Raw genomic sequence first — 24,246 nt, forward strand, 5'->3', positions numbered from 1 at the left:
CAAATCTGATTGAAAATGTACTTTGGAGATGGGTGTAAAATGTATTTGTATATTATATAACGACCAAAGCAAAACTCCTGCGGTTTTATCAACAGTGAACTGCATCATTACAAAGTGAGAAGCAGACAATTATTTCATTTCCAATATCTCTCTGTTTGATTCTCACGCAATAATCCCCTTGACTTGTCTTGGCTTCAGGTGCTCATTGGTTCAGAAAGTATCTTAATATGTATATGTACGCCATTTTGGATGCAGTGTCAAGAGGGGCTTATTACTTATTATTGTTTTGCCTCCACATACAGTGGCGAGAAAACGTTTGTGAACCCCTTAGGATTTTCACATTTCACACCTAAAATATTATTAGATCTACGTCCTAATAATAGATAAAGATAACCTGAACAAATGACACAAAAACAGGATTTTTTTTTCAACATTTATTTATCCACAAATGATTCAACATTCAATATCAATGTGTGAAAAAGTATGTGACCCTTTACATTCAGTGCCTGGTGGCGTCCTCTTGAGCAGAAATAACTTCAACTAAGCGTTTCCTGTAACTGCTGGTCAGTCTCTCACATCGGTTTTGAGGAATTTGAGCCCATTTCTCCTTACATTACTGCTTCAGCTCAGTGACATTTGAGAGCTTCCTTGCATGCGCAGCTCACTTCAGGTCTTGCCACAACATTTTGATGGGATTTCGGTCCGGACTAGGCCATTCTAAAGTAATACATTTGACTCGTCTGTCCAGAGAACTTTGTCTAGAAGTCTTGCGGATCATCTATGTGCTCTTTGGCGAACTTCAGACAGGCAGCAATGTTTTGTTTTTAGAGAGCAGTGGTTTCCTCCTGGTTATCCTTCCATGAACAATATTCTTGTTCAGTCTTTTTCTGATTGTTGAGTCATGAATATGCAAATATAACTGTATGCTCATCTGCATGTCTTAGGCAGGTCTGCAACCCCGCCTTTCCCCATTATCACCCAGCATACAGCACTTCCACTGCAGCAAGGGATTCTGGGAAATGACATGCAAATGAGCACACAGTATCACTTTTTGCCTCAATAACCATTTTTAACATGGTTCCCTATAGGCTTAAGCTTGCTGCATGGTCACAGCTTTGAGCACAGCCAGGGTTAAGGTGCATACCCAGAAAACCACCCACAGACAGCTGTTTCGACCTTGATGGGTCTCATCAGTGTGGGGTTGATTTTACTGGGAATGCAAGAGAGGCTATGAGTCATGAACACTCACATTAGCCAAGGCGAGAGTGGCCTGCAGATCCTTGGGGTTCTTTGTGACTTTCTGGATGATTTGCCGTTTTGTTCTCGGAGAGATTTTGGTAGGACTACCGCTCCTGAGTTACTGAGGTCTTGAACTTTCTCTATTTGTAGACTGTCTGACAGTGCATCGGTGACGCCCCAAATCCTTAGAAATGGGTTTGTAACACTTTCTAGGCTGATGAGCATCAATAACTTTTCTGAGGTCCTCAGATTTCTTTTGGATTTTGGCATGACATGTTTTCACACACCTGTATAGTGAAGACCAAACTCACAAAGTTTCTAATCATTATATAGGGTGGGGCCTCCCAAACTCACACCTGAAGATCTACCTAATTATTTAAATACCTGATTCTAATTATCCCGTTTAATTTAGCTGATAAAACCAGGGTTTCACATACTTTTACACATACCCTGACTCTTAATTACTCATTGTTTGACTAATCCATACATCATTTTGTTTCAAAAGACATGGAATTGGTTAACATAAACCCTATTGGATATTTAAGAAAAGTTTTGATTCAAGAAGGTTATCATGGAAAAACTATGGTATTTCCGTAATTATCATTGGGGTTCACAAACTTTTTCTCGCCACTGTAGTTGTTCAGTCACGGTGCATAAATATTCATTGTGAACAACTGCTCTGTTGCATAGATTATACACTTCAGATAAGTAGAGATCACCTGCACTGCAGGTAGGTGTAGAGCAACGCTCCTTGGCAAGAAAAATGGGGTCCAGGAATAAGCTTGCTGGTAAAACAGATTTATTGAGGGAGGACACACAGCATAGCACCCGAGACGTAAAGACTACACTAAGGCCGCGGTCCCAGTGTGCATTGTAGCACGCGCGTCCGGCGGGGAGGCGGCGCGTGTACAGCGCTTCACCACTATCTGCGGTCCCAAAGAAGCAGGAGTTTGCGATGGGGGGCGTGGCTGGGATTTTCCAGGGGCGTGGCCGTGACCTCACACGGCTGGTTCGCCCTCATTGGCTGAACCGCAGGGGGGCATGGCCACGCCTCCTTCGCAAGTTGCAAATACAATTTTTTTATATTTGCAAAAACTTGCAGTACAGCGCGGCTGCACCTTCCGCGCGAAGGTTCTTACTGGGTCCGGTCCGATTGGGGGGGCGGTACTTGTACGCACAGTGGAAGGCACTGGAGCCGTGGCCTAACGCGTTTCAAGCACAAGGCGCTTTGACAAAGCTCTCCACCTACCTGTGGTGCAGGTGATCTCTACTTATTCATTTGACCGGAGAAGTAAGCCCACCGAGTTCTGACGGGACGGGTACCGTGAGTAATGGTTGTTTTCTGCTGAAGCAGGAACCACCTCACCTTTTTGGATATGATCACTTGATTATGGATGTCCTGATATGCAAGTGTTTAAACATACTTTGAAGAAGATTTAATTACGGAGGAACATGCGGAGGGAGCAGGAGGTTTTTGGGTGATCTGGGTCTCAGCGGGAGTGTGCCCCGTCCCCGTCATTCCATCCCTTCCCCCCCTTTCTCCCGTTCCTTCCTACCTTTCTTCCCTGTAGATTGGATTATAATCTGAACTGTTATTTTATGGTCGTACGTGCAAGCGACCTGTTAACACGTTATTTTCCATCAAAATAGAGGGACATTGCATTTATGCCCTTACAGAAATTACTCATTTATTCTACGCCGGGATCCCAAATGTCGGCACCCCTGATGATTACAATTATTATGCATGTAATTGAAGTACTTTTGGAGATATATTCTCTTTATTCCTGTTCTTACTTTGCAGAACTGGTTACGAACTCTCCGTTCTAACATATCAATGCTACACTTCAGATATCTTATATAACACAGCAATTGTTCTTGATGAATGTGTATGCACGCTCCTGCGCTACCGTAATTTGTGACCTTATCATGTGTGTTATCAAAACAAACCTGATCTTGTCAAGATAACGCTTCCCAGCAGAACATATGCTAGGGGACTGGTAGAATTACTAGCTTGCTCTGCAGATCACCGCGCTTTATACCAACTGACACTTATTACACTTTCCAAATGTCACAGCCAACGCACAAGTAGCACAGCAAATTGTTTCTAGATCAGGGCCAAAGTCGTATCATGCAAGCAATAAACTGATAAATCCCAGCTCTGACCGCTATGAAGATCTGATTACAAGAAAAAAACAGCTGTATTTTTTTTGACAGTTGAAGCATCACTTTCACCCTTTCGCTGCTGGAAGGCTTTAAAGCCGCAGTCCACGCTGCTCTAGGTTCTCTGACCTCACGGTCTAGCACCTGGCAACAAACACTTATTCCCACGCCCAGCAGAAAGATGTTGCTTTTTACCATTGGTGACACGGGCAGCCATGTTTGTCGTTTTTTTAGAAAGCAACAAATCATTTTTATTTTTTTTAAATGTGCTGTTCTTGAACAGGGGGGCGGGGGTTACTGGACATCAGAGAACCAGGAACGAGATCCAGGGGGACCCCCAGTTCTGATAAGCTTTTTTCTGGAGGGGTGATTGCTGCTTTAATATGTTGCTGACGTAAAATTCTTCCTCATGTGCAATCGTGAAATTTTACTGCTTTCTGTGAATGAATGTGCTTCGCCTTCTGTGCTTAATGCAAGATTACATTTATTGGGCTAATTTTAGTTTGAGGCCACTTGGGTCCCTTCTTGATATAGCGCTCTTTGTTTTCCTAACTGCAGAACAATCAAATGCCTGTGTAAGGTAACTCAGTGGTCCGTAACTCCTCCACTGCCGGTCGGGCCTGCCACGCATTGCTGAATGCTTCTTTGCAGACCCTTCAGGCAGTGATAGGGTCAAAGTCATACATCAAGTTACTCTAAGAGGAATCAACCCTTCCCAGGGTGTGAAATTCCTGGGTGACTGCCTGCAAAGACGCACTAAATATTGATGGGGGCATCTGAAACTATTTGCCCACTTGGGTTATAAGAAGGGTCAGTTCATCAGCACTGACACCCCTCTCTGCTAATAATACTGGTATATTCCTATTATTCTTGATACACAGTGCAGTAGTGTGCAGTGTTACACACAGATTTGTTTCTCACTGGCACACATCCCTCAGAATATAATGTACACTTTAGTAACTGCCCTTCCCTACATCTCAGCCCTAATTTCTCGCTATGCACCATCCTGACTTGCGTTCCGCTCAAGGATGACTTCTCTCTACCCCCTTTGTACCTAAAGCCCTCTCCCGCCTTAAACCTTTCTCATTGACTGCCCCACACCTCTGGAATGCCCTTCCCCTCAATACCCAACTAGCACCCTCTCTATCCACCTTTAAAACTCATCTTAAGACACACTTGCTTAAAGAAGCATATGAGTAGCACCGTGGCTAATAATATACACGATACATAAAGCTTGGCCCCCTGCAGACGCACTTACCAGAATGCCCTCCTACTGTCTCTGTACGTTCTCCCCACCAATTAGATTGTAAGCTCTTTGGTGAGGGGACTCCTTTTCCGAAAAGTTACTTTTTTGTCTGAAGCACTTATTCCCATGATCTGTGATTTGTTAATTATATGATTGTCACGTGTATTACTAATGTGAAGCGCTATGTACATTAATGGCACTATACAAATAAAGACATACATACATACATGAGGTCACAAGAAGCTGCGAACAGGATGCAAACCGGATTCACCCACTTCAAAAGCAGTGTGAAGCACTGTACAGGGCAGAATACAGACACTGTTCAAAGAGCTTACAATTCAATCATCATTATTTCAGGCACCGAGGGGTAAATGTTACGTGGTTTGCATGACATTTTAGGAGACTAGAATCTCCTCAACATTCTCAGAACTGTATAACCAGACTCATCTCAAAACTCGAATTAGACACTCTCCTGTGCTGACACCACCATCGGTACGTCCTCACTAAACATTTATATACAAAATAATATATGTTGTATTATGTTAATATAGATCATTGGAATGCACTACTAATATGCTAACCTTTATAGTGCCCTTATGATTTTCCTGGTACGTCATATGTTCATACTTGGTTTTTCTACAGGCAGATCGGGCTGACCGCCCCCACGGAGCAGCCAGCCAAACAGATGTAGAAGTGGAGCCCCACCCCGTGCGCCAGTTGCGTCAGGGGAGGGCACAGCAGTTACAGAGGCCCCTCGCTTTTCCCCAAGGCATTTAAATTAAATGCCGGGGAGTGCGCGCAAGGCCTCTGTAACTTCCTTTACCTGGTCTCCGGCGGCTTCCAGCAACGCGTCACTATCGTAACAAATGACGCTGTGTGGTCACATGACACCGGGCAAGGGCGAGAGAGGGGGGGGGGCAGGAGAACGGGCAGGGGGGCGTAGACTGAAAGATTTGCGCACCCCCCGGGTTAAGTGATAATAATAATAAATACCACATTTCCAAGGACATCGCTTTCTCCCCCGGCTTGTGGTTTGTGATAAAAACAACTGTCAGTTTCCGTAAAAAATAATAAGAAAAGAAAAAAAGTGGATGAGTAATAACGGCATATTAAGGGCTAATGCTTCCTAGAATGATACATTTGTTTGCCTCCATATATTTATATTGTGCTTTCCAACAGAACTATTTTGCAGGGAAGAATATTATGAGAAGCAGAATGGGAACGTTATAAAGATGGAAATAAATGAGCCAACAAGAGATTTGAAATGTGTGGCAATTCAAAGCATGCAAAGAATTCCAAGGGTGCCAGGCAAGAACAGTGAAGCAGTGTCTGCGGGCACAGACCTGGGAGGACAAATTAAAAGTCAGTGAAACTGCAAAAATTGCAAGGGTACGATAAATATCCTGATGTCCATATGGAAAATAAACCCTATAGAAACAGCTGTACACACACGTATCACACAGGAAAGTCCCAGAAACAGTCACTTTCTATTACACTGCATCACACTATCATCTTTGATGCTATATTATTATACTTTATTTGTAAAGAAACATTCAAATCTAAGGCTGCGTCCATAGACACTGCAGCCGTGCAGAGGCGCACGGAGGCTGAGGGAAAGCGGGTGCTTTCCCTGGCCTTCGTTCGCGCGCCGTCCGGGGGCGTGTCTATGGGCCGGCCAGTGACGTCACGGAGCTGGTTCGCCCTCATTGGGTGAACCGCTCACGTGACCACCCTATCGCGCAAGAAATCAGTTTTTACTGATTTCACGTGCATCGCGCGCCCCCTCCCGCTTCCGCGCGCATGCACGCTGTATAGACGCGATCACTGCCTTTAGGCAGTCTGATCGCGCAGCGTGCGGACGCGTCAGCACGGTCTGTCTTCTATGGACGCAGCCTTAGAAACATATCATAAAGACCTCTTGGCCATACTCATGTTTATCCATTCTGCTACCTGCTGTAAACTTTCCGACCCTATTTCATTCTGGCTTCTTTGTGTTCATCAAAATCCTTTTAAATTCCTTTACTCTATTACCCTCCACCTTCTCTGCTGTGTGGCTACTTCATGTATCCACTACCCCTTCAGTGCTTCCTAATGTTTCCCCCGAGTCTTGCGCCCACAAGTTTCAGAGCATTCCAATTTTTCTGAAAAAATGTTTCCCCCTTGTATTTTATTGCCGCTCCTGATTAACTTAGATTGTAAGTTCCCCGGGGCAGAGATTTACTTTCTTACTCTCTGATTTGATGTTGTTGCTCTTACGGTATTACAATTCTCTGCATTGCTTTGTCTCTTTGGTAAAGTGCCGTGTACACTGTGGGGGCATTACGATCACAAATACACATCCATACATGAATTCCAATTCACTTCATTACAATACAGCTCACCAGCATACATGGGGATTCAATGGTGGCAAGCAGATTTCTGACACCCTGCGTGTATCTAGAATGGTAAAAAAAAAGTATAGTGATCGTAGCCTTCGTTATTATATAACCCTGGGAGGCTCAACTCCAGTCATCAAGCTCCCCCAACAGGTCATGTTTTCAGGATATCCCAGCTGCAGCATAGGTGGCTCAATCAGTTCCTGCTTTAGCACAGGTGTCTCAATCTTCGACTGAGCCTCTGATTGAGCCACCTGTTCTGAAACTGGGATATCCTGAAAACCTGACCTGTTGGGGTTACTTGAGGACTGGTGTTAAGTACCCCTGATATAACCCATAAATGCCTTAGGCCGCGCTTATAGTCCCGGCTACGGCGAAGCGATGTCATCCGTCGCCGTTGTAATAGCGATTTCTGCATATAGTTTTAGGAGACAAGAGATGGCGACCGGGGGGGAGGGGAGGGTGGCCGTGAGAGGTTTGCCCTCATTGGCTGAACCGCTCACGTGCCGCTGACGTTACGTGGCTATTGCCGAAAAAGATCCATTTTCATTGACTTTAGCGATTTTGGTTGCGCTGTCGCGGCCGTGCCCACTATAGGCGCACGCGACTAATTAAATCAACTTTTTTGCGCAGTCGCCGGGACTGTAAGCGCGGCCTTATAGTGGCAATACTAAGGGGTCATCCATGTACTGAAATTATTTTTGTAAAAAATAAATAATAATAATAATTGCCTAAAGAATGTAGTGATCAAAAGGATTACTAACTGAAACCTAACCGTAGTAAAAATTGAGTGGCATTTTATGAAGGTCGTTATCCGACTCGTTACATATGACGCATAGTTCGGTGTCTGAAACGACGCCTGACGCTTTGCGTCGTGTTGCATGTCCGATTGATACATAGTTTCATTTGAAATCATCCGTTGACGCGAATGTTTACATTGTAAACTACTTTCTCCTTTACAAAGGAAACGCAGTACCTAGATAATTAGAAATATTATGATAGTCCATATGTTTCATCGTGCTTGTCATGACACATTTATATTTCACTGTTCATTTTCCTTACAATTACATTTGCATACGAAAATCATCGAACACAACAAAGAATTGAAATTCAAACATAACCATGTTTTGTTTTTTTACCATCATTAGTAAATATCTATTTTCGGTTTAAGATTATTGTGTTACTGCCATTTTATGACCATATTAAATGTTGTTAAAGGAGCATTTCATGCTGTTTTAAATGTTTTCTTTTTTTAACACAGGTTTGAAGCAGGCGCTCTCCAGAGCTGAACCCCATTAATTTCAGCCCGGGGAACCCCTGCTTCCACAGGTACATACCTCCATAGCAGGTGCCAGTAGCCACTCTGGCTGAGCTAGCTGGGCTTTAACGTTTAAAGCTCCCGCGTTAGGTGAGCCAATAGGAAGCCAAACCTGATGAGGTCACGGCTTCCTATTGGCCCTCAGGGCAAGGGAGCTTTGAAACTCCGCCATAATGTGAACCCTGGTAGCCGAGCGGCCACCGGCTCCTACTACAGAGGGTAGTATCTTCGGAAGCAGGGGGTCCCCAGAGCTGAAATTAATTGGGTTCAGCTCCAGAGACCCCCTGCTTCAATCCAATGTAAAAAAAAAAAGGCTTGGATTGCCACTTTAAGGCATCAAATGAAACATCTGTGCTGTGTCAATCACTTTTTTGTTGATACATAGCAATATAAACACTTCTAAGTATGCGCTCTAAATATAGACTGACTATGATTACCGCTAAGAAAACATCGGCATACAATTCTGATGCAGTTTCTACTAACCTTTTTCCCGCACATATACAAATTATTCGTATATCATTTACATATGTGCATTCTGGGCCTGGTGCTGTCCTCTTTATCCAACTAAAAAGCATTACCGATGCTGACCAAGCGCAATGATACAAACCAAGTTAAAAAGTTAGTACAAAGACGCACACACTCGCAATAAACTATTTGGTTTTGCTGCGTCCATTTAGCGCAAAATATTCAATTTGCTACTCTTCGGACATCGCCCCCCAGGTCTTTGGGGCTTCACGGGTGCAAATCGGAGCAAAACATTCATATTGATCATGACCTTTCTCCGAATGATTTAAGTGCTTATACTTCAAAGAGCACCAAGGATGTTTGTGTTTGCTAGGAAATCCCCTTTTCAACACAAGCTATAGTGTGGATGTCCATTTAAAAATACACGTGTGTGATATGAGTCCCTATTCAGTTTACTCAGAAAGCAACAGGCTCTGGCAGATGAAGGATAAAGACAAGCTTATGTCTTTATTCAGTCACACACCACAAGTCACCGGGAAAACCAAGACCCTTAGACCAAAACCACTTCCTCCATAAAAAGTTTAAGGCTGCGTTTATAAACATGTACAGTAAATCCCACTTACAAGAACACTGACAAAAGAGCTGCCTGCAGTATTAATGAATGTGCCTTATTATGAAAGTAACCCCACTAAGGACATTGCAATCTAGGTCAAACGAGTGTTTGACAACATGACTGTTTGTACTACACGGTAACATATACATACATATATCAAATACAAAATATTACTTGTGAGCACATTCACATATTTTAGACATGTCTGCAACCCTGCTTTTCACCTAGCATACAGATATATACACACACACACACACACAACATATGTATATGTATATGTATATATATATATATATATATATGTATATACACACACACATATACACACACATTTACTTGTGAAACATTTATCAGATCTATCGAAATTGAATATATGCCTCTATTAGCTATGCCCAGAAGATTTCCCATCTGATAAAAATCCAAGCGGTATATACAATTGCATTAATTATATATGATGCCGGGCCCTCATTGAAGCAATTTCATCTGCACTTGTCCTTACTGGCTTCAGGTAAACCACGTACATGAATATTATATGGCATGGCTTATTTTGAATTCTAAGCGACAAGAAGCCGCAATAAAACATTATTTGCCGAGGAATGTGACTCTGTGTGGGTGGGGATGTTTTGCCAGGGGAAGTACTGCTAGACAATTCATAACAATTATCTCTGTCTTTTATCACCCATCTAACAAGGAATCACTTTTTCTTTATTATTTTTGCCGTGCTAACCTGCGAGTAAATCAGATGGTAGACTTTTTTTTTTTTAAAGCCTATTTTAGAAGATCTTTTATGTGAAATGAAACCTTTTCTCTTGCTGTTAGCAACGAGGAACAAATCTTATATATTTATGCAGGAGGCGGTTTCTGGGGTGATAAACGTATAAAGAATAACCCTACCATTAGTTCTTCGTATAAATACCAAAAAAACTAAAAAAAAATGTGCCGCAGGGTACATAGAGACCGGGATTCCTTAATGGTGCACTCCGCCAGACAAAATATAGCGAGATATTGGGAAGATAATAAAAACGTAGCTTTTAATTTTATTAGGCATACTTAAAATGAATACAGCGAAAAAAAATGAATGACATACATATAATGGTGCTGCTAGATTACAGTGACGTTAAAAATGTGTTCATCCCCAGATTATGCCGAGACCTGAACTAATGCGCTGGTCCTAATAACCACGTTGTACGCGCGGATATGATCAATTAATATGGATTAAATAAGAGCTGTAGTGCTCAGCCTGCTGTAAGTACATCCACATTCAAAAGCAACACGTTGACCCCTTTTATTATTATCATATTTTATTTGGACGGTGCCAACATGTACCGCAGCGCAGTACAATGTGGGAGGGCAATAACGTTGTATGATAAAAGAGTACATATATGTGAAGACAATAGGAAGGATCTTACAATGTAAAAAGGAGGGGAGTTTACAGTTGCTTTTGGGTGTTAAGCGGATGCTTTTCAACGATCATTTAAACCAGAGGTGGACAACTCCAGTCCTCAAGGTCAGGTCGGTGGCCACCAACAGGTCAGGTTTTAAAGATATCCCTGCTACAGCACAGGTGGCTATATCAACTGAGCCACCTGTGCTCAGGGCCGCAGACAGATTTGCTGGGGCCCAGGACTAGATACAACCGGGGTGCGTCCCCGCGCCCCCCCCCCCCCCTCCTATTTCACACCTCGGGAGCCCACTCTATTCCCCCCCCCCCCATGTATTTCTCTCCCCTCCATCACACTCCCTCTTCCTCACTCCCCCCTCCATCAATTACCCAACTCTCACTCAATCCCTCCCCGCCTCGGCATGTATTTCTCTCCCCTACATCTCACTCTTACTCCCCCTTTTCCACACTCTCTTCCCCCTCCATTAATTAACCCACTACTCACCAATTCCTCCCCCCACACACAATCCCCCCACAATACATCCCAAAAAAAAAACATCCGCAATACAAAAACCTTCCCACCCCCAATACATTTTTTTTAAATCCCCACCCCCCCAAATACATACCAAAAAAAAAACCTCTACCCGCAAATATATACAACCCCCCACACCAAATACATGCAACAAAAAAAGCCACCCCCAAATATATTTTTTTTTTTTTTAAACACAACCCCAAATATATATTTGTTAAAAAACACCCCCAAATACATATACCCCCACCCCCACAAATACATATAAAACAACGGCCCGCAGCCGGCTCTCCCCCAGCTGCGGGCCTCCCTCACCGACTGTCCCACGGTGAGCTTCAGATGCCGGCGCGCACGAGGCTTCCCTCTCATGCCGGTGCGCGCCGGAAGCTAAGCCCAGCTTACTTCCAGGGCGCGCTGACGCCAGAGGCCCGGCGCGCGCCTGCATCAGACGCTCAGCATGGGACAGTCAGTGAGGGAGACCCGCAGCTGGGGGAGAGTCGAGCCCGTCAACGGCAACTAGAGGACCAGCAGCCGGGCCCCCCACAGCCACCGGGCCCGGGACACCTGTCCCGGATCTTCCCCCTCTGTCGGCGGTCCTGCCTGTGCTGAAGCAGGGATATGCCTAATACCTGGCCTGTTGCTGACCCTTGAGGACTGGAGTTTTTATTTATAAATATGTTTTACCAGGAAGTAATACATTGCGAGTTACCTGTCCTTTTCATGTATGTCCTGGGCACAGAGTTATGATGATCGATAAATGGTTATATTAAATGAACAGGGTCATACATTATCTTTAAAGACATTGCATGAACAGTTGGTCAACCCTGATTTAAATGATCATAACGATGCATTTCACGACTGTCTGCCGCACAAAATTCTGAAAGAACAGTTGTCTAAGTCTCAGTTAAACAACTTATTTAGCCGTCTGTCATAAACTGCAACTTTATCTGGGCATTTCCACTGTTTATGTGCAGTGTTGGGGATTTTGGCTTTTCCCAAACATCCATTTATTTTTCAACACTCTTACTATTATGCAAACACTAATTCTTTTTAAACCACTTGTGTTTGTGTATTACTTTCAGAGTGTGCTCTGCACTTTTACTGACTTGAGAAATAATTACATTATTTTGGAAAAGGCAAGTTGGACCTTGCAAAAAATCCCATTTCACGAAGGCAAATGACATCAGCTCAGAAATAAAATCTGTTAGTTCAGAGATTCTTGGCGAATCCTATAAGCTGCATTAGCACAATGTCATGTTTCCAAAACTCACATTTAAGCACCAATGACATATACCCTCTTTCAGGGTTACAGATTCCAGCAGTGATAAGAAACACCAAAGTCTACATTATGGTCTCAGGACAATGAAATAAGACCAGTATAAAATAGCAAGGAATCGATTTTCTGAAGGAAAGTGAAAATAAAGAATATTAAATGATCATTTGACTAGATAGCTGCAGCTTGACTTGCGTTTCCTCTCTCTCTGGCATATCTTTGGACGCCTTCATGCATTTTGAATTAATTTAACCCTGTTAGCATCAGAAGGCCTTGAAAGATACTTCTCTGATAAAATAACATGTAAAATAACCTTCTGTAAGCACTAATGCTCTGAAAATGAAGCTGCTGCAATGCAAAGAAGCACCGAGTATGTCTGTACGCTTCTTTTAGTTAGGGAACGGTGTTCCAAAAAGTATTTTGGGCATTGGCGAAGCATATTACAAAAAAAAGCGGTACAGAAGACTCTAAGGGCTGTTCTATACAGGATGCGGCCGCGCGTTCCTATGCGAAAGCGCGTGCACGTGCCGCATGCTTTTCGTGTATATAGTGCCGGGAGCTGCAGGTAAGGTATATGTGTGTGTATGTGTGTGTATGTGTGAGTATATGTGTGTGCATGGGTTGTGTGAGTGAAAAAAAGTCCTAGATAAGATTTTTTTAAAGAAAAATTTTTTTAATAAATATTTTTTTTTTTAACCTTCTGCAATCATACACACACACACACACACACACACACACACACACACACACACACACACACACACACACACACACACACACACACACACACACACATACACACCTGCGCGAAAGCCGCTGTCTGTCGGCTCCCCTCTTCCTGCCGTGCGCGCGCAGCCCTTCTATAGAAAGGCTGATTGACGTCAGCCAACTAAAAATCCGCGCACGGCGTAGCACACACCCGGCACTATAGAACGTGCCTTAAAGCTGCAGTTCAGTCAATATCCTGCATGTGTGTTTTTTTTAATAAATCAGTTCTGTAGTAAGAAAAAATACTTTTAGCATTTTCTGTTTTTAAAAAAACAACTTTGAAAGACCAATTTTCTTGTATTCTATTTTAACAGCCATTTACTAAGGCACTGCCCTTTCATGTCCTGTCACAAGCTCTGGCACACCCCTTTGTCAGCCCTGCCCTCCCTCTAGCACATGTCAGTGCAGGAGTGCTCATGAATATTCATGAGCTTCCACTGACAGCCAAGCAGAATATAAACAGATCCCTTCACTAATTATGTCAACAAATTTCGCCTATCAATACATGGAGAACGAATTGACCTGCAGCTATACAGTTTTTTAGGTAATTAGAGATTGCACACATAAAACTATTGAAGTAAAAAAAAAAAAAAAAAAAAAAAATAAGACTGAACTGCAGCTTTTAGCTGATGAACGACTGGGATGCTTTTTTTTGGAACAATACTGTAAAAAGGGTTTTGTGCTACAAGAAAAGAAGAGATCAATTTACACAAGACATTTTATTCTGTAAAGATAGTGAAGCAGTGGGGGTACTTTGTATCTCTCGGTGTCATCACACCTCCAACCCCCAATTATCGAAGCCTATACCCACACCCCAACATTTCCAGCTGCTGTCCTCTCTGCCATTCTCCGGTCACCGCCAAACACCAGCGTTGTTACTTATTTATGCTTAGCACCCGCACTGTTGAGAAAACAAACTCTGATTTGCAAACAGCCAAGCTCCTTGTGGAATCCAGTGCAAGCAGAGCCCTTTGGCTCGTGAACACCCAAGTCAATCTTTTTCAGAGGCTTGAGCGAGTAGGAGGAGCAGAACACAATCTTTATTGTGAGCAGATATGGGCTAAAGTCCAAGCGCTGATGTTACATTTATTTGTTGTCGTGAGCAAACTCAGACATGGATGCCGGTGAGCTGGAACTGTCTAAATATCATGAAACAGCAGCCAGTTTGAAATGGAAACGAGCATTTTAATGTTCGTTTGGAGCTGCATCTGACTGCCACGATGAGAGTTTGTGAAGAAACTGAATTTACTTTTAGCATGTTAAAGAAACTTTTTTTTTTAAATATTTATTTTCAGGGACCACTGTGAACTGCATGTGCTTTGAAAACCTGGAATTTCTGCAGTATCATTGTTATTATAATATAATATTTGACACAGGAGAAAAAATGTATTCTATAATTCCTGATACAGTATTGGTAATTGCACGGGTCAGAGTTTGGACCCTAATTGTGAAAGTGAATAGTCAGATCTTCCACACTAATTGTGTGTGCTGCCCTCTAACAAACTAACACAGGGGTGTCAAACTCAGTCCTCACAGGCCACCAACAGGTCAGGTTTTATGGATACCCCTGCTTCAGCATAGGCGGCTCAGTGGCACAGCCACTTTTAAGGTATATCCTTAAAACCTGGCCTGTTGGTGGCCTGTGAGGACTGAGTTTGATACCCATGAACTAATGGGCCTATTTAGTTAAGTCCCCCAACTGCAAAACTGGAACAAAGAGTTACTAAAGATGAGTAATCCTATTGAAAAACAATGGAATTTTTTCCTTTGATAAATTTGATGCACTTTTTTTTTTTTTGCATGTGTTTCCACCACATTTTGCAAACACTTTAATAAATATATCTTGTGTTGGAAGATAACTGAAGTACTGGTTCCTACAGTTTTAATATATATATACACACAAATACAACTGTATGCTCATCTGCATGTCTTAGGCAGGTCTGCAACCCCGCCTTTCCCCATTATCACCCAGCATACAGCACTTCCACTGCAGCAAGGGATTCTGGGAAAAGACATGCAAATGAGCACACAGTGTCACTTTTTGCCTCAAAAACCATTTTTAACATGGTTCCCTATAGGCTTAAGCTTGCTGCATGGTCACAGCTTTGAGCACAGCCAGGGTTAAGGTGTATACCCAGAAAACCACCCATAAGGTATGCACCTTAACCCTGTCTGTGCTCAAAGCTGTGACCATGCAGCAAGCTTAAGCCTATAGGGAACCATGTTAAAAATGGTTTTTGAGGCAAAAAGTGACACTGTGTGCTCATTTGCATGTCAGACCTGCCTAAGACATGCAGATGAGCATACAGTTGTATTTGCATATTTGCTTTCCTGTGGAGGGTTTTTGTCATTTTTTTTACTCACCAGAACTTAACTCAGTATTATGGTATATATATATATATATATATATATATATATATATTTATATTTATTATGAGCCCATTAGTGCTTGAGCTTCACTTCATAACACTTATTCTTCACATCTCATGAACTTGACGAAACAGGAAAAAAAAAAAAAAAAGAAACCTTTCTTCAGTCGTGATTATTGTTCAAATTACTTACAGTTATCAGTTAATTTAACCAGACTTCCAAATAAGTCTTAAACCTTTCCCACTGCTAAATATATTTCACATCTTTCTGTATGCAATAAAAACATTGTTCGAGTACCTTTATAATACAATTGAAATCCCCAGGGTCCTAACGTTAATGTCAGGCAATGTGTATTTTTACTTCTACATTACACTGCTTACAATAAAAGGTTATCTCCATGTGAAGGTTAGATGGAGCCTTTATACAAAAAAAATAGTATTATAAATGGCTGTGCTTCGCTCATTCTTTTCTGAGCTGAAGTCATTATTTCCTTACTTAACCCCTTCACCGCCAGAGCGGTTACCAATGCATTGCAAAGCAAGGAGTTCCTAGCCTGCAAGTGGGAAAAGGAACGGGTAACTATTACGCCATTCTCTTTATCAAATAAGCCACATAAAAGTGTGCGTGGATGGAAACTGAGCATGAGAAAGCCAGCCCACAATGGGGTGTGTTTGTATGCAGTTTGTACAAAATGGGCAGATTAGTTGGGACTCGCTTTACTTCTGAGCTGGTGATATCTTCCTTACATCCAACATTGCATCTCTTACTTCTTCTTCTTCTTGTTCTCTCCTACGCCTACATTTTCTTCTCTCCGTTAAACGCAAAGTGCAAGAGTGTATAACCGCCGTGTTTATGCATCACCTCTCCAGTTCAGGCACGAGAGAAGCAGGTGAGTGAGGAAAGGGATGCTTTAAACTCTGTGACCATCAAAAGCAGCAATTGGTGTTCAGTGGATAGAACAGGGGTGGCCACCTCCAGTCCTCAAGAGCTGCCAACAGGTCAGGTTTTCAGGATATCCCTGCTTCGGCACAGGTGGTGCAGTCTTTGACTGAGCCATCTGTGCTGAAGCAGGGATATCCTGAAACTCTGACCTGTTGGTAGATCTTTAGGACTGGAGTTGGCCACCCCTGGGATAGAGGAATACAGTATTTTTACATCCCCTGAAAATGAAAAAGCTCCACTGCACGTCTGGATATTTGTACGCACTGCCAGTAGTATATAAATGGCAGACGTATGAAGCAGCAGCTGTAATTACTGGATCTCCCTCTCCTTCACAATAGACGCCGTTTGAAAGTGTGAAGTTACGCTAGGCATTGAATTATATTGAGGCATGTACATGGAAACAGATTTTGCAAAAGTTTTCATTTTCAAAAAATAAATGGAGGGGGAGAGGGAAGCCTTACTCAAAAACAAAAGTCACTACTGGGGTTTTCTAAATACACTTTGTATCCCTGATCACTGCCTCTTCGGAATCACTACAGCGCACTGTGCTCAGTTGGGAGAGAGAATCAACCAACACGAACAAAAAGGTGTTTGATCTGTGTACCCTGTGACAATTGTTATTGCTTTTCTCAGGTCAACAATGCTAAATCAATATACCTGAAATTATAAAAATCTGGAAACATACAAATGATGCTACACTGCAGAGTTCTTTCTTTTAAACATGATCAACATATGATGGTAAATGACAGTCTACCTGTAACCCAACACTGCCAGAGCTCATACAAAGCATGTCGATTTAGCAGCATGACATGTCTGCTTAAGAGAGCATTAAAACATTGGAGTCACTCGCAAAGCATGCAACTCTACCTTATAATTTTTATGAGCAGAAGTTTAAAGGAATGAGTATCATGAGTCATTTATTGTGATGAAGAAAAAAACAAAACAGTGGATAGCACCAATGTTAACATGCACTGTGACATGTGAAAAAAAGAAAAGGAAAAAAGCAAATATCAGCTCCAGGGCATCATTCATTCTTATTCAAACAAAAGCAGCCTTTGAATCCTAAGCAATGGGAGTTGGTGAGAGGCCTGAAATTCTGCTAGTAAAGTTATGATTCTCCAGGGAAAACTTCCTGTCTCCCAGGACTTACTCTCACCTCTGGGATTTTGTGAACACTACTAATTTCTACTTCAGAGAGCCAGCAGAGCTGGTGTAATCCCACAAGGGAAGGGATTGGGTTTTTTTCCCCCTCCCCTTGTTTATTTATTTTGGATCTCTCCCCCCTTCCCAGCGTCTTTGTCTGGCATCACATTACACCATGCAAATGACACACAGGGATACCAATGCCAACATCCAGGGTATTTCAACAAAGTTGGAAAGAAAAGGGATGTTTAAACCTCTTTGGTGCTAAAAGAGCTTCTGTTGACAGCCCAAAAAAAAAAGTAATTTTCTGTACATCTTCTAAAAAGGGGAAATACAGGGTTTCTTAACCCTAAGGAGGCCTTCAGCTCATGTTGCGATGTACTGAGGATACCTCCAAAACTACACGTTCATAAAACCCAACACAGACAGCAGTGTTAAAGCCATAACATAGACAGGGAGTGGGCGAAAGTCATTCTCTGAAATCCCGACACATTCATTTCAATAACAAGGACGCAATCCCTCCACCATCTCGCCAAACGCACTTTATTTCACTACGCTGTGACAGACTTGATCGCATGCTGTCCCAGTGGTGATACCATTCACGTCTATGACATTGTGATAGACGGTACTCGTAATAATGTAGGCTCTTCGGGAAAGGACTCATCTCCCTGTGGCCCCTATAACATATGTGAAGCTGCTTCCCCATACAGGGCGGAAGATCAGCTCTATTCAGATGCTAGGGACTTACATTTTCTCCCGGGCTGAGAAGACAACTGGAAGGCATATTTAATAAAGGCCTATTGTTCTACATTATAAAGTGTTGTACCCACCCGTGGCGCTAGTAAAGAAAATACATCATATAGGAACTCTTTTATCACGTTTGGTTCTACTAGTAAAAAAAATACAGCAAAATGATTCTATTGTTTTATGATCTTATTGTACTCAAAATTAATTCTATCATACAAAAGGCTCTGTGCATCAAATGATAAAGTAGATGATATTTTGTCGCAACCCGCACTAAAATATACCTGCGACAGACAGCATCTGTGTACTAATTTTCCTGGTGCCATTTTTTAGTACGTCTGCGTCAAGGTGAGGGATTGATGGAGAGTGGGAGGAGTTACATTTGCATAGCGGCGCAGACCTACGTATTAAAGTGGCAATCCAAGCATGCAAAAAAAAAAAAAAAAATCGTGATTTTTTTTTTTTTTTTTTTTCAACATTGAAGCACTGGATCTCCGGAGCTGAACCCCATTCATTTCAGCTCCAGTACCCCTTGCTTCCAGAAATACCCCCATAGGGGGTGCCAGTAACCGCTAGGCTAGCAGGGTTCACGCAATGGCGGAGTTTCAAACCTCCCGCGCCGTGTGGACCAAAAGGAAGTCGTCACATCATCATCATGCTTCCTATTGGTCCGCGTGATGCGGGAGCTTTCAACTTTGCTGAGGTACCAGCATCCCCCTTTTGGAAGTCTGTATCTCAGGAAGCATGGGGTTCCCGGAGCTTAAATGAATGGGGTTCATCTCCGGAGACCCCCTACTTCAATCCTACGTAAAAATTATAATAAATAAAAAAGCGCATGAATTGCTCCTTTAAGGAATGTGCGGCTCGCGCTACATTTTTTCGATTTTTTTCCGGCACCTTTAATGTGACGTAAGTCTTTTCTTTGCGCAGCTGCACCAAATTCTACAACAGTACAAATACACTTCAGAAATATTTCGCGTTTAAGACAGAAACAAATGCAAATTTTTGGACACAGTCCAATGATTCTTACAAGTGGAAGTCCACCTAACTTATGTGGTTTGTTTAAATTTCCACCTTTGATTATTTTTCCCTTCACCACAAAAGGGCTCACAAGTGGAATTTTTTGCACAGCGCTTCTAATTATACTGTGTGCTCATCTGGTTGTGGAAATGTCACCCAAAGCTACGAGGGCAATTAGGGTCTCCGGAGAAGGGTTGTGTACAAGGTGTGACAGTTGCATGGAAGACAGGCCCATATTCATTAATGTGTACTAAGCTTTAGCACACCCTAAACTCTTTTTCAAATTAATGGGAGTTAAGACGTGCAAAAGCTTGACACCCTTTGGGCCACAGCAATACCTGATGGAAACCTAGAGGCTAAAGTCTGAGATCCCCAATTATCAATATTCAGTCTTTATTTTCAAAATTGTAGTGTTTAAAGCAGTAGTGCGATCTCCTAGTCCACCTAAAGAGGAGTGTGTATTTCAAACAAAGAGCACCTGGAGATGCAACAATACAAACCAATACTGGGTATCTCACACTGTACATTGTCAAAAAAAATCTAGAACGGATTCTTTTTAAAAGTGGAAATACTGTACTTCACTTGATCCATTTAATCAATACAGCTGCTGAATATTAGGGAACGTTATAGTTAGTTATTGGTACATGGGCTCAGCAGTAATGCAGAAGGTAGCATGTTTATTGTCAGGAGTATCTCAGGTTAATAGTCCTGCTCAGCAGCTTCCTGCAAAAGGAGGTCAGTAATGTGACCGATACAGCTCATTCCCCCATTTCCTGACATCATATTTAGTAACGCTGGCTAAACCATTGCTGCAATTTATTATTCTGAAGGTTATATTCCTACAACCAGGGGCGGCTCTTAGATTTTTAGGTGTACTGAACCCATAGGTCTTCCTATCTAACAAACACCTTCTAAACATCATTAAACTACATTCTAAGGGATATATAAAATATATATGTATTTGTATAGTGCCATGCATGTACAGCAGTAGTCGATGTGACAAAATACTAGGAGACAAAATGGGAATAAACGCTGAAGACATAGTGAACATTAGGAGATAATTAAACTACAAAGGAAACATATATTTATTTATCTGGTTAGTAGTTCAGCAGCTGAAGTGTTGGTTGATCATTAATGTACAAGGTAAGCTCCAATTGTACCTCGCAGAACAACAATCTGTATGATTTCAGGCAAATCACAATTTCCCCTAAATAACTTTCCAAATGCCATGTTCATTGGCTACAAATAATATACGGTCACTGAATGAAACCCAGCTCTGACACTAGGATCCACCGCACACACTGCCCCACACAATGCAGTCGTGTCCCTCACCTTTCTGATATAGTTTGTAAGCTTTTTGAAAGGAAAGTTTTCTGTTTTCCTGGCCCCTTAATCCCTGTATTGTATCCACATTCCCTTGGTGTTTAGAGTGTAAGCTCTTCAATAGTTACTCTCCTTCCTGAGACTCTTACTGTATGTGTACACCAGTGTAGTCCACATTAATACATACATGGAGATATATATATATATATACACACACACACACACACACACACACACACACACACTAGAGCACTGTAAACTGTGATTTACACCAATTAAGTGATATGCTTAAAACAGGATTTACATTCCCTGGTGTTTATATGTGTGCACTATATATATACAGTGTGAGTGTGTGTGTGTATATATATATATATATATATATATACACACAGACAGTGTTGGAACCCCAGGCATAAAGGAAACACTGGGGGAGCCCCTGTGCACAGGAGCTTACAATCTAATTTTTATTTGTCTCAGACCTTCTATGCTTTAGTCAGTGTGTGTATAAAATATATATATATACACATATACATACATACATACATACACACATACACACACACGCATCGTGTGTGTGTGCGCACGCACACACACACTTCAGTTTTAGGTGATAAATTGTTAGTCCAAATAAAAAAGGTATCATCTAATACTGAAGAACTCATTTATTCTGCACTATCGCAACTGGACTAACACGGCTATTTACGATATATATATTTTTTATACACATACTGACTAAGGCCGCGCTTATAGTGCTGGCATCGCGACCGATGACGTCACCCGTCGCCGAAAGTTGTAATTTTACTTTTAGCGACGTCGCTTGCAACAAGGCTGGTGATGTCACTAAAAGGGGCGGGCCAAGCAATTTGATTGGTTTAGAGACAGTCACATGTGGCGACAGTCTTTAAAAAAATCAAATTTACCCGGCTTCCAAATTTTTAGACGCGATGTCGCTACGTCACCGTCGCACTTACTATAAGCGCTTGCGACTGAGTCAATTAATTTGTTTTGGAGCGACGTTACGTCGCAAGGCACTATAAGCGCAGCCAAAAGCATAGAAGGTCTGAGACAAATACAAATTAGATTGTAAGCTCCTGTGCACACTTGCTCCCTCCTCAGTGTTTCCTTTATGCCTGGGGCTCCAGCACGATGTGTGTATATGTACGTGTAAATGTATATGGGTGTGTGTATATGTGTGTGTGCGCGTGTTACAGTGTGTGTTTGTGTGTGTGTGTATATGTACGTGTGTGTATGTATGTGTTAGTGTGTGTGTATGCATGTGTGTTACAGTGTATGTGTGTTACAGTGTGTGTATACACACGCTGGTTAGATTGCAAGCTCTTCGGGGCAGGGTATATACTCTCTGCTGCCTCCCCCGTGCCCTGTATCGGGATCCTCCTGTATTATTATATAGTGTATAAATATATATATATATTCACACACACATTATATATATATATATATATATATATATACACACATATATATATATATAGTGATTATATACCAGGATATAGTGATTAGTCTCTCTCCTCCCTCCCCCCTGCCGGACCCGGGTGAAGCCCCCCTCCCCTCGGGCTCCCCCCCGGTCTCGCCCCTCCCTCCCCGGGCCTCGGTCATACGGGGGGGTGGGGGGATATAGAATCGGTCACTTAACTGCACGGCGGCTGCGGCGGTGGCGGCGGGTCCGGGCGTCTCTATGGGGACGGGCTGACAGGAGAGCACGGGCGAGATCACTCCGCCTGTACACAGCACGGTATGGGATCACTCCGCCGCACCAGCCTGAGAAAGAAGTCCCTGAGTACAGGCAGCCTGTGTGTGAGCAGCAGGGGATAGGAGGAGGGAGAGGGGAGGGGAGAGAGAATAAAGAGAGGGGAGAGGGGAGAGACTATAAAGAGAGGGGAGAGACTATAAAGAGATGGGAGAGGGGAGAGACTATAAAGAGATGGGAGAGGGGAGAGACTATAAAGAGAGGGGAGAGAATAAAGAGGAGGGAGAGGGGAGAGAGAATAAAAAGATGGGAGAGAGAATAAAGAGATGGGAGAGGGGGGAGAGAATAAAGAGATGGGAGATGGGGGACAGAATAAAGAGATGGGAGATGGGGGACAGAATAAAGAGAGGGGGATACAATAAAGAGATGGGATAGTGGGGAGAGAATAAAGAGATGAGAGAGAGAGAGAACAGGAATAGATATGGAGGAGGAGGAGATGAGCGAGATGGTGGAGAGAGAAGGAACAGAGAAAGAGAGATAGGAAGAGATGGTAGTGGGAGGGAGGAAAGACGAGAGGGGAGAGTAAAGAGAAAGGAGGACACAATGAGAGAGAGAGAGAGAGAGAGAGAGAGAGAATGAGAAAAAATATGGGAGGAAGAGAGAGAGAAGATACAAACAATTGGATACTAAGTACAAGCAGCATGTGTGAACAAAGGAGAGAGAAAGACAGGGAAAAGAGAAATAAAAAGAGTCCCAGTGCACAGGCATGTGAGTGAGAGGGGAGAGAAGAGAGGGAGAGGGGAGAGAAGAGAGGGAGAGGGGAGGGGAGAGAAGAGAGGGAGAGAAGAGAGACAAGAAATATAATCATTTTCTGAGTACAAGTAGCATTTGTAAACGGGGGGAGTACAGAGGTAAGGGGGGGAGTACAGAGGAGAGGGGGGAGTACAGAGGAGAGGGGGGAGTACAGAGGAGAGGGGGGGAGTACAGAGGAGAGGAGGAGAGGGGGAGAGGAGAGGGGAGAGTACAAAGAAGAGGGGAGAGTACAGAAGAGAGTGGGAGAGTACAGAGGAGAGGGGGGAGAGTACAGAGGAGAGGGGGGGAGAGTACAGAGGAGAGGGGGGAGTACAGAGGAGAGGGGGGAGTACAGAGGAGAGGGGGGAGTACAGAGGAGAGGGGGAGAGTACAGAGGAGAGGGGGGAGTACAGAGGAGAGGGGGGGAGTACAGAGGAGAGGGGGGAGTACAGAGGAGAGTAAGAGGAGAGGGGGAGGGGAGAGTACAAAGAAGAGGGGAGAGTACAGAAGAGAGGGGGAGAGTACAGAGGAGAGGGGGAGAGTACAGAGGAGAGGGGGAGAGTACAGAGGAGAGGGGGAGGGTACAAAGAAGGGGAGAGTACAGAGGAGAGGGGGAGAGTACAGAGGAGAGGGGAGAGTACAGAGGAGAGGGGAGAGTACAGAGGAGAGGGGGAGAGTACAGAGGAGAGGGGGAGAGTACAGAGGAGAGGGGAGAGTACAGAGGAGAGGGGAGAGTACAAAGGAGAGGGGAGAGTACAGAGGAGAGGGGAGAGTACAGAGGAGAGGGGAGAGTACAGAGGAGAGGGGGAGAGTACAGAGGTGAGGGGGGGAGTACAG

General features: G+C 43.1%; 1 protein-coding gene across 9 annotated transcripts in view; it reads right to left on the reverse strand.

The window, feature by feature from the left end:
- The window catches only part of FBRSL1 (fibrosin like 1), a 425,112-nt gene extending 402,424 nt beyond the window's left edge, over positions 1-22,688 (reverse strand). For all 9 annotated transcript variants that reach the window (XM_075568613.1, XM_075568607.1, XM_075568608.1 and 6 more), the window contains exon 1: positions 22,564-22,688. The gene's annotated coding sequence lies outside the window, so the exon portion shown is untranslated. The remainder of the gene's footprint in view (positions 1-22,563) is intronic.
- Between the last annotated feature and the right edge of the window lie 1,558 nt (positions 22,689-24,246).

The sequence above is a fragment of the Ascaphus truei genome, chromosome 13, assembly GCF_040206685.1.
Source record: "Ascaphus truei isolate aAscTru1 chromosome 13, aAscTru1.hap1, whole genome shotgun sequence".
NCBI lineage: Eukaryota > Metazoa > Chordata > Amphibia > Anura > Ascaphidae > Ascaphus > Ascaphus truei.